Source organism: Trichoplusia ni, chromosome 12, assembly GCF_003590095.1.
Source record: "Trichoplusia ni isolate ovarian cell line Hi5 chromosome 12, tn1, whole genome shotgun sequence".
Classification (NCBI taxonomy): domain Eukaryota; kingdom Metazoa; phylum Arthropoda; class Insecta; order Lepidoptera; family Noctuidae; genus Trichoplusia; species Trichoplusia ni.
The window spans coordinates 6,563,033-6,574,291 of record NC_039489.1 but is presented as its reverse complement, the minus strand read 5'-3'; the positions used below and the strand labels follow the sequence as shown (position 1 = coordinate 6,574,291).

The following is an 11,259-nucleotide window of genomic DNA, read 5'->3' as shown; positions in this document are numbered from 1 at the left end:
ATCAATTATATTTCAGATCAACATGAAATAAAATTGAGGATTGGATTAACTTACCTAAGTGACATCCAATCGTAATTTTATGAAGGTTGATCTGAAATATAATCACCCACCCCAACCCCAGCATCAATAGCTGAACCCTGGCATAATGGGACCCACAAAATCATGGTTAGCTCTAAATCAGTGACGTTTAGTTGTGAGTTGCCATAGACTAAAAAACTATTTTTTTATTCTCTGAAAAAATTCGCGATGCCACACAGTAGCGAATGGGAATACTACTCTGTTAATCAATTATATTTCAGATCAACCTTCATAAAATTACGATTGGATGTCACCTAGGTAAGTTAATCCAATCCTCAATTATCCATAAATGTTTCAACAGTCTAGCTATCACGGTTCCTGAGATACAGCCAGGTAACGCACCGAAGTTTATTATGTTTGAATATTGAAACAAACCAAGGCTGTTACGTTTTTTTAGAACCTACCTCATCAAATGGGACATTCGGAGTAAAGTTTCATACTTTTATTATTTTTTGAGACTGTATTTTGATAGTAACTGTCGTGAGAATGATTCATTATTAAATGATGTATCGGTTTACTCACGCATATTTATCGGAGTCCTTAATCATGAGCAGCAGCGACTCGCGATCCCGCTGCGTCTGCTCATGATTAAGGACTCCGGTTGGGTCCGAAATTAGTCGGGCTACCCCGATAAATACGCGTGAGTAAACCGTTACATCATTTAATAATTTTACGAGACTCTGATATCCAGTGTCTGGTCAGAGGAAGGTGATAACAAAATTTAAACAATTATTGTCGTAACGATAATCCGTATTACGTACCAAAGCGATCTTTATCATTATTTGGTTTACTGTCAAAATATTATGATACAACACTTGCATTGATTACGTCTTATCATTTGATCCAGTGTTTATGTTTATTGAAGCAAATTTGTGATAAAAGTTTGATAACGTGACGTATGTTTTTAGACAGAAAAACGTACAGAAGTTCCACTACAGGCAATTTGTTAAACGTGGGCTTTAAGTAGTCAATTTTACAAAAAATAACACTAGCCAATAAAAACTCAGTAACTTAATAATGGTTTTTTTCCTGTGCTTTTAAGACTAACTGTTATATTTTTTAAATAAAATTCCCGCACTAAATAAGTATGTGCGCACAAACGCTTCTGTGTCAGAATCACACGCAGACTCAGAAGAAGTATTTGTGGATCACATAAATATTTTTCCTGTACGGGGATCGCAACCGCGACAGGTCGCGTACACTGAGTTTGGCGTTAGTGAACTATACCAATCGGTTACCTTTACAGTTAATCTGTGACTATACGTTCCTAAAGTGACACGAAGGCAAATCACGTCTCTATAAAAAACTATACCGTAAGTTGCCCATTGGTCGAAAACCATCTAATGTTTGAAAATGACAGATCAAAGCTAAAATTGCCTATGGATTAGGCGGGATACTTAATATTGCCTGATTTTTTGAAGTTTTCTTTTCTAATACGATTAAACTTAGACTAGATTCTGTATTCCCTTACAGTACTAGAATTAGCTTCTTTTATTAACTCAAAAAAATATTTTTTGACACTGACAATGTTTTGATTTCAATTAATTAATATGTCAAGTCAACCTTTTGTCTTGTTCTTGTATTGTCATTCATACAAATCAAGGTAGATAAGTGCAATAAAATAATGTACTAGTGTATTTCATCATTGATACCGTAGCCTCGGTGGCGCAGTAGGCAGCGCGTAAGTCTCATAATCTTAAGGTCGTGAGTTCGATCCTCACCCGGGGCATATCTTTTTGTGTTAGTTACCTATATACATACAGTTATGGCCAAGCGTATTTTGAAATAAACAAAAAAAAAGGTTGTAAAACAACAAGGTTTCAAATATATGGTGCTTACGCATATTATTATATACATTGCAATTTTTTGTTGATATTTCGATATTTGTAGGATTTTTTCCATACCAAAAATAAGTATCTATTTTGATTCACCTGTTCCAATGAAAACCGTATTTGTTTTAATAAAATTGTATTCTATTTTTAAACGATTTTTTAGCAATCTGATAAACAAATATTGCCAGGATTTTTCCCGTAATTTAAACATTTATTTTAAAATATTTATTGTTTCAGTTACAGGAATTTAAACATTACAAATATTGTTCCTATTCGTATAGACATTTCAATGTCTGTACTGTTCTGTTGTTAATGCTTCGCATAGTCAAAGTTCCACACTCAAATGACAACAACAAACCCTTATTGATGAATCACCGCTGTTTGTCCGTCCGTCTAGCACCAGGTTGTATCTCATGAAATTTGATAGCTTCACTGTTGACATTTTCAGAGATTATGTATAATTGTAAACGCTAGAAAAAAATAAAGTTAAGCTGCGCTTCTTACGGTCATGAATTTGATAGGTTTCCGATTTTTTGTGCTTAATCTTCAGAATTCATATTTGCGTCAGTGTCACTCAAATAAAACCTTTAATAATAAATAAACGTTGTTAATCTTTAAACCATAAATCACCGCTCGCACAGATGAATTGAAATATATTATCTGTACTAAAATTTCTCCTATTTTCGTACCTACGTGTAAATACGGTCTGGAAGTCATCAGCCTCGGTGGCGCAGTAGGCAGCGCGTAAGTCTCATAATCTTAAGGTCGTGAGTTCGATCCTCACCCGGGGCATATCTTTTGAATTTAATTTAAATTTAATGCAACTATTGTGCTCGAGGCTCGAGTTGAAAAAAAGTTGCATCTGGCAACGTTTATGTATGGATCACAATCACTATTATATGGAAAGTTGTTGAAAGAGGTAACTAAAAAGTTATTAAAAAAATTATTTTATTATTATAATTTTTTATATTTTGCTATCTAACCACGCAGGTAGCAAAAGCAATAGTTAATTAGTTAAAATCATTAATTTCCAATAAGATTGACGTAAAAAGATACTTTTGAAATGTGCACTTTGATTTTCTTTAACAACGGTATTATAATCCCCAGTAATAATAAACGGAGTTTGACAGATCCTAATTTAAAACTTTTCATAAACCTAAACTTTTACTTCGATTTTTTAATAAGGTAACTGTGCCACATCCCTATGTCAACAAATCTGTTTTCGTCCAATCTATTTTCATGAACCCTCGCAATCGTAACTTAAACCTTTGAATAATGGCAGGAATTCCTTCTCGTTTTCAAAAAACAATAAAATGCCATCAATACTCATGAGGATCAATTTCAATATGGCGACCGTTTTTTTTATTTTGGGGCGCCATTACAAAATGGCGAAAATGTTTATTGCCTATTTTGTTTTATGTTTTGCACAAAAAAACAAGATTTTTTATTTGCTTTGTTAGTTTTTTTTTACAGAGTTTTGATTGATTTTATTAAAAGTTATTTTTGTTACATTTTCTATATTATGTATATATTTAGAAATATATTAGTAGTATGTTTAAGAGGGGTCTAGTGCTCATATTACAAGCTTTGCTTAGTTTATTATCAGATGGCGTTGTTTGAAAGTTGTTGATTATAATAAGTCATAGGTTAATTGTTAAACACCGTTAAGGCCGTTAAAACCAAGTACATGTCCAAGCGTTACAGCGAAACCGATAACAAAACATTGTTATCAATAAAACTAGCATCCTGTTTCGGTACGCAATAGCTGGTAAACGGAACACGATAATTCAGGATTTGCGATTCCATTGCGCAATTTCAACTGTGATTCAATAACTTACAATGAAGATATATTGCAATGGAATACACTGCAGCGATAGGGCCAAGATTAATGGGTGATAGTGGCTGATACATTTTATTTTTCAATGTATTTTTTGTTATAGAAGCTTATGGCTAAGTTACTAAAAAGCTGTGTGATCGATCATTGGTTATGTGAAGCTTTAGATTTGTGACTTTCTCGACGACGGTAAATTAGTAGGTCAGAAAATATTGGGAACAGAAATCGCCATCTCGTCGAGAGCTAGCGTTGAGATCAATTCTGAAATCATTTACATGAAGATTTCTGTGCCCAGCAGAATGACGTATACAGGCTGTTATTATTATATTCAATAGTAATGCTGAATATAATACCATTACTGCCCAGGATAAATGGATGTTTCATGATAAAATTAGTATATTCAGCTCAGTTTAGGCCACTTTAGGCTAGAACTAGAACTATTTATAATTTGGCAAAGGAACAGCAATGAATTTTAATGCCGCGTTGTTCTGGGTAGAATTTTCGTTTGGAAATTAAATATTTGGCCATGACGAATACAGAATTAAGAGATAACAACTATGAGATGAGGTACTGATAGAACGAAGACCGCAATGAAAACGACTTAAATAAATTTTAGTTTTCATAGCCCCAGTGGCCAATATGCCAAAAAATAAGGATACAATTATAATCCTGTGACATTTACTTTCCATAAATCACAAATAAAATACTTTTCCTGAAAATATTTTTCAGTTTGGTAAGGTTCTAACGTTAAAATTGGCACCGGTTAATGTTCAGCCTTATTCGCGGTTACAATCGACAAACTATAATCTATTTCTGCTATTTTGTCATTTCAGGAATTTTCTTTTATAACTACTTATTAGTCAGATGCATACCAGCTCGATCAAGGTCGAGGATGACTATTTTGTACTTCAAAAATACATTTTCTTTAACAGATACCGCGTTTGTACATGAAATACATTTATGTTCACGCCTTTTTTTCGAAAATGTTCCAGGAATACATTAAATCCTGTTAGTAGTGCCTGTACTATGAGCATGTAACACAGTAACATTGATAATGTGGAAGCAAGATAGGGCATTACACGGCGTATAAGTGCATCTCGCTTTTAAAAAGAACCCAAGGGGTGTATTTAGTCCTCATGGTAAATACGCCGATCTTTTATTTGCTCTACATTATTGTTATTGAGATGCCTTAAAGTGAAAGATTGACTTTAATGGAAGACATTTATTGAAAAAAATAAAAGGTTACGGAAATACGATGCCATTATAAGTAAAAATAAGGAAACAATACGTAACATGTTTCGTTTTTATGGAAGTAACGATTTTTGCACCTTGGGATTGAATCTCTGGAGGCTTGGTAATGTTATATCGCATAAAGTAGAAATAATATGGAATCTATATTTGGAAAAAATATTCTTTTTAATTGAGGACGTGTGTGCTACTATTGTCTTGTCAGTTCTTTACTTTTGGACCGATTCAATAGTAATGACACGTAATTGATTCGGAGCAAACATAATGAACTCGACTACAGGGACAGATCATTTTTAAACCAAGCTTGTCCTAAATCTATATACCACGACAACTTATACTCTTAAAAAACTCCAAATCATATGAGTTCAAAAGGGAATACTTTTAACGCCAGATTAAAACTCTAAAAACCCCGGCAGAAAAACTCACTCTTCACAAATTTTAAATGAAATAAAATTAATAATAAAATAAAAAATATCTTAAACAGCAATGTGATGTGGCTTTGTTTTGCATTTACGTGAACGTGTGTGTGTTTACTAGGAAAAATAGTTCACGGATTTTAATATCATTAAATAAGTGCGAATACGTTTTTCCTGCATTTAGTGGATGGAACGTCTTCCGCGAAGCGAACTTTAATATTTGTGGTGGTGCTTAAAGGAACATGTCTATTCAAAGAAATAACTCGTTGAAAGGAAAACGTTTGAAAGATTTTTTTTATAGCTTAAGCTAAATTAGTCATCTGTACTTATTTAAAACAAAATGATATTCAAATTTTTTTTTCAAATGTAGGTTAACTTAAGTATCTAAGGATTCGTTTTGATACCGATGCGGTGTGGCATGGCACAACTTCAGCCTGGAACCCAAGTAGACCGCAACAACCAGACTTCGTGCCGATCTGCAAACCGCTCAAACAATTGTATCCATCAATGGCTGTGGCTATATGAATAATAAATTATTTATGAACAAAATAAAATCGATTTCAAAAAGCTAGCTAGCGAAAACTCATCATGAATATCAGCTATTACCTACTAATCAACTGACGCTCAAGTCTTACTTTTCTATAGGACCAAAAAGGAGCTATTATGCAACGAACAAAAAAAATATGGCCTCGGCATACAAGAAAAAAATCATGCCGGTGGAGAATCTCACTATTCAATCAATTTAAAAGAAAGTATATATAAAGCTTTAATACGTCTTTGAAAACTACAAAATATTGTCTTATAGATATTAGGCACTAATGCAATGCAAAGTTTCTTTTGTTAGTTTGCAATCTCTAAATAAAATACTTGTACACCAACCCTTGAAATTTGACCCAAGACCTAAAAATCTGTCAAACTGATTCGTGACCACGCCCCGACACTCAGCAGACAAGATTCACCCGATAAAGCCTCATTCAGACCTTGCGAGAGATAGCTCAAAGTACAAGTCACATTGCAGTATAAGATCGGGAATGGTTGTAATGACAAATAGATTTTGACTCTAACAACCTCAATATTTTTTCTTATAGCGGCAGCAGTAATGTACCTGTGAAAATGTCAACTCTCATAGCTGTCATGATTCATCAGATTTGACGGACAGCTGCTTAGACAGACAGACAGACAGATAGACAGAGGAACTTCAGTAATAGGGTTCCGCATTGACCCTTTGTCAACGCATCGTCATCAACTCATCAGGTACCTGCGATTGATGCGGGTCCATCACTAGGTACTAGATGACGTGAGGAGAGTAGTTCCGATTTTCCGAGCTCTCGACACACGCGCACACGAATAATATCGCCAAAAATATTGAATTGCAAACCGATCATCGATTTTTTTACTATGGAAGAAGATTTTCATTCATCTCCAAACTCCCTTTTCGTACGGAACCCAGAATATGGCATTCTTTTCGAGTCAATTTCCGTGACTGCCTTTTCAGGGCATGCAGACAGTAAACAAATGCCATTTCTCCGTGCACTAACGCTAACGAATTGTTCAACGTTAGTAAAATGTTGTTTGACCAACATGCCAGTTGTTTGTTTTGTCTGCTACCAAGTAGGGATGATCTGTGAGTCTGTGACGTGTCGCCGACAAAACAGTTTTGTTATAGTTGGAAGACAGTTAGCCAACTGTTTTGTTGCCAGTGTGTACTGACTCTTAGATACGCGGGGTTTGCTACAAGTTTCATTTTCCTTCAAGAAAGTCATTAATTATCCGCCTATTGTTATCAAAATACCTTTATTTAAAATCTATCTCAACTAACATTTCGTGACGTTTTAAGCTTCAAAGCTAAGTTCCCTTTAACATTGTTGAACTTGTGAAAAGAGCAGCAATTAATTAATTTTGTTGTTATCATTTTGAGGGATTCTACTTAATAGATTTATTTGTTAAGAATGAACGAGTTTTGGAATATACGGGTGTATATAATGTCCTAAATCACAGTAGTAAATTATTGTTGATTTAGAATCATAATTGGCTCGTGGCTAAACTAAAATGAATTAAAGAACTAATAAATAATATTTGAATTTAGACTTGATATTTCAGCGTTGATCTAATTTTTCGTTATATATAGAAAAAGCCAGACAACGATACATGTGCTTTTTTGACTGACAACTTTAAAATGATACAAAGACTAAAGGCGGAGATCATTTTCGAAAGCAAAGCAATAAAAAGTTTTTACTTCAAAGACATTTTTCATAGCAAGTCCTAATATTTGTTTATTTTACATGTATACCTATTATGTATACATATACGTGACAAAGCAATATGATTGTAACATTAATCTAACTTCACACTGAAAATGTAGGATTGCAGTAAGAGCTCTGCAATAAAAAGACACAAGTCCATCCTCTCCGAGCTTCTCTGATTAGATAGTATTTTGATAGTAGTGAGTTCGACTCGCGATCCCGCCGCGTCTGCTCACGATCAAGGACTCCGGTTGGGTCCGAAACTAGTCGGCCTACCCCGATAAATACGCGTGAGTAAACCGTTACATCATTTAATAATTCTCTGATTTGTCTCGACGAGTACTTAGATCCATAAGAAAGAAGCTAAAAACATTTTAAACTCATTTACAAAAGACCCGTCTCAATTTTCCACCCGTATATGCCATCGAATTTCAAATAATAAATCTGATAATGGACTCCTGTTTATTTCGTACCAAAACACAATGAACCCTAAACACAATTAAAGGCCAAACAGTCATTAATTAACTTCTGAATTCTGGTTGATAACTAACAATACAGTTCAGAGAAAATTACGAGTAAGGTCGGGGAAGAAGTTGCTTAACATCTTAAGGTTAAAAATCATTTGCGCCCCATACAACAACAAGGTCGATTGACACAAATAAAAGTATTCTAAAAGATCCTAGTTTCAACCTTATCGCTATATTACTTGCATGTGATTTTTTTTCAAAACTGCTAATCTTTTTCTTGTCTGATCGTTTGTATGGAAAATATTTTATCTATGAAATTGGAAATATTTGCATAGATAGATTGGTTTGGATTTCTTAGAAATGTTCGATAAAAGTTATTTACTTTAATGGAAGTTATTAGCTTGAATAAAAATATTTAAAGGGTTTTTTTATTTATATCATGTTATTTAAGTTTAATAACTTGCAGAAGCCATTACCAATACAATATAGCAGAAAATTTAATAAAAATTTCGCCGAATATCAATCTTTAGTTACTGCATGTATAGGTATTTCTCTCTAGTGGTTTCTTAGGTTTACGCGAATGTTAGACATCGGGAATTCGTGGGGAACTAAAATCTAAAATTAAACCGCGATAAAATCCGTAAAAGTATTTCTCTCTATTTTCTACATGTACATATTCTTCTAACCAAGCTTAAGTAGAACATTGTTAACACGAATATCGATTTCAATCGAAACCACAAATTATCCATTGTCATGTTTTCCTGGGGGATGTCATGTACGCTTACATTATTTCGTTAATTATTCACGTGACAGAGCTGCTTAGCATCGTTTATTATTAATCAACTTGTTTTGACTCACTACTTAACTATAATTTGAATGCCTAAAGTATTTAATGAGTAGGTTGGCTCGTAATGAAAATTGGTAAATTATTTTTGTTTTCTAGGATGGTATATTCTTTGGAATTTATTCATGTTTCAATCATCTAGGACGGCAAATGTCCTATAGGTTTCCGATTGAACAGTTTTTTTTGTAAACACTGCGTGATAATGTGGTATTAAATTGACATGCAGCGGATTGCCTTCTTAGATTTAAGAACCTTATTACGAATTTCTTTATTCACAACTTCCTCTTTCGAAAAGAGTGGGACATGATATAGATGTTAACTTAAAGACAGGTTTCTAGATAACATTTCGTGCAAAAGTTTGAATGCTGAAGAATAAATATTATTTACTAGCTGTTGCCCGCGACTTCGTCAGAATTTTCCACGTTTTTTCCACATTTTCCATTGTATCTTCACACCTATTAGTCGCAGCGTGATGTTATATAGTCTATAGTCTTCCTCGATAAATGGTCTATTCAATACAAAAAGAAGAAAGAAAGCTTTATATATTAGTATATAGATTTGCGTTAATTTACTTTTAATGGGTAACACAATATCCCCTTTCAAGACTGGTCGTCAAAATTCTAATGATATAAGGACTGTACGACCTTAAAAACAAACGGTCTCTGCATTATAACAACATTTACAACTGTACACTATATTGTTACAAGTTTATTCTAACAACAAAGCCATAACAACTGACCCTTATTCCTTTGTTCATAAGGTTTATATTTCCCTGTCTTTTCATTAGACAGTTTTGGTCATTAGTTTGGTTTATGTGACGTGTCCTGTTGAGAAGTTTGGACGAAGTTCTTAGAACTGTAGTGGATATAATAGAAAGCCTGCCTTTCATAAGCTTCCTAAATTATCATAGTTTAATTTAACGGGATTTTCTGGGCTTACATTGTGAATGGATATTTATGATTGAATTTACTGTCTTGATAAAATTGTGTGTTTGTTTTTTAAGACGATTCCCGCATTAAGTAATTTAATCCTTGTGTCTCGGGGGTTCCACGAACATTCAAGTCACACAACAACAACACAAGACATGCATTCGTCGGTCACACAAATGTTTGTCCTACGCGTCCTACGCGACATATAATCATTAAGTCGCATAACAAGAATTTCAACAATGAGATAACTTATAAATATATTTTACTATAGCACTTAAAAATGCTTAAATTAAAGGTGAACGCAGAACTGACCGTAACAAGACAATATGAAATCAAATTTTTGTGCATTATGAACCTCAGATCAAAAGGTAATTATTTAATACATCGGTAACTATATGCACCTACTGACACATATAATTATGTAACGTGTGTTATCATCATTAATATGCTAAATTATTCACAATTTATTATAAAGAGATTCATTGTTTAAAAATGAGGTTATTGCCACTGATTATACTTTTACCGAATTTTCAGTTTTATGGTTCAAGTACGTTACAAACGGATTCGATTTGACATTATAATAAAAATATTATAACTACTTAATATTTTTCTTTTATATTGGGAACTAATTTCGAATTCACCTTCGCCGTTTATAATCGACTTGTAAATTCGAAATAACTAAATGATACATAAACCGCTTCAAACTACGCCGTAACTTAATCATGGCCACTTTACTTCGTTTGCCAGTTACTGGCTGCCGAACCGCCACATCTGGTAAATAAAAGCAAAATGTTACGTAAAAATGTTGGGCGAACAACTGAACTAGTGACAGACTAACCTCGTGTTAGAAGTGACGTTCGAAAATTTTAAATCTACAATCTAGCTGTCATACGTTGATGTTTAATTGTCGACATTATATTAAGAGCTAGCGCCTAGGCTAGACCGACGGACCGCAAATTGCAGTTTTATTGCAGGTGGTTCGATTATACGCCGACTGCAATTGAACTGCAAAACTGACATGAGGTTTGTCTGTCTGAAGCCTTAGTGGCGACGAAAACGGTTGCAATAAAATCATGTTTGTAACCGTTGCTAATAAGATTACAATATAGGTCCAGTGGTTAGTAGTCCTGACTGCTATAGTGGAGGTCGTAGGTTCGATCCTTACGCACGACAAATGTATTAGTGGTTAGCATGATGACTTGTTATTGTTTTTCTGAGTGTAATTTATCTATAGTATGCATACTACACCTATTGCTAAGTTTGAAACTAGATGGCGTTGTATAACATTTATACATCATAGCTGACAAAACAACAAACTAAAAGGGATACTGACTATTATGTTAACATTAATTTTATGTATGAAGACAA

The 11,259-nt window shown here is 33.8% G+C and overlaps 2 non-coding genes across 2 annotated transcripts; both read left to right on the top strand.

Moving 5' to 3' along the window:
* Positions 1–1,734: 1,734 nt before the first annotated feature.
* Positions 1,735–1,807, top strand: Trnam-cau. The gene has a single exon. It is a non-coding gene; the product is annotated as a tRNA-Met (tRNA).
* An 822-nt stretch (positions 1,808–2,629) lies between these two features.
* Trnam-cau lies at positions 2,630–2,702 on the top strand. The gene has a single exon. It is a non-coding gene; the product is annotated as a tRNA-Met (tRNA).
* The last annotated feature ends 8,557 nt before the right edge of the window (positions 2,703–11,259 follow it).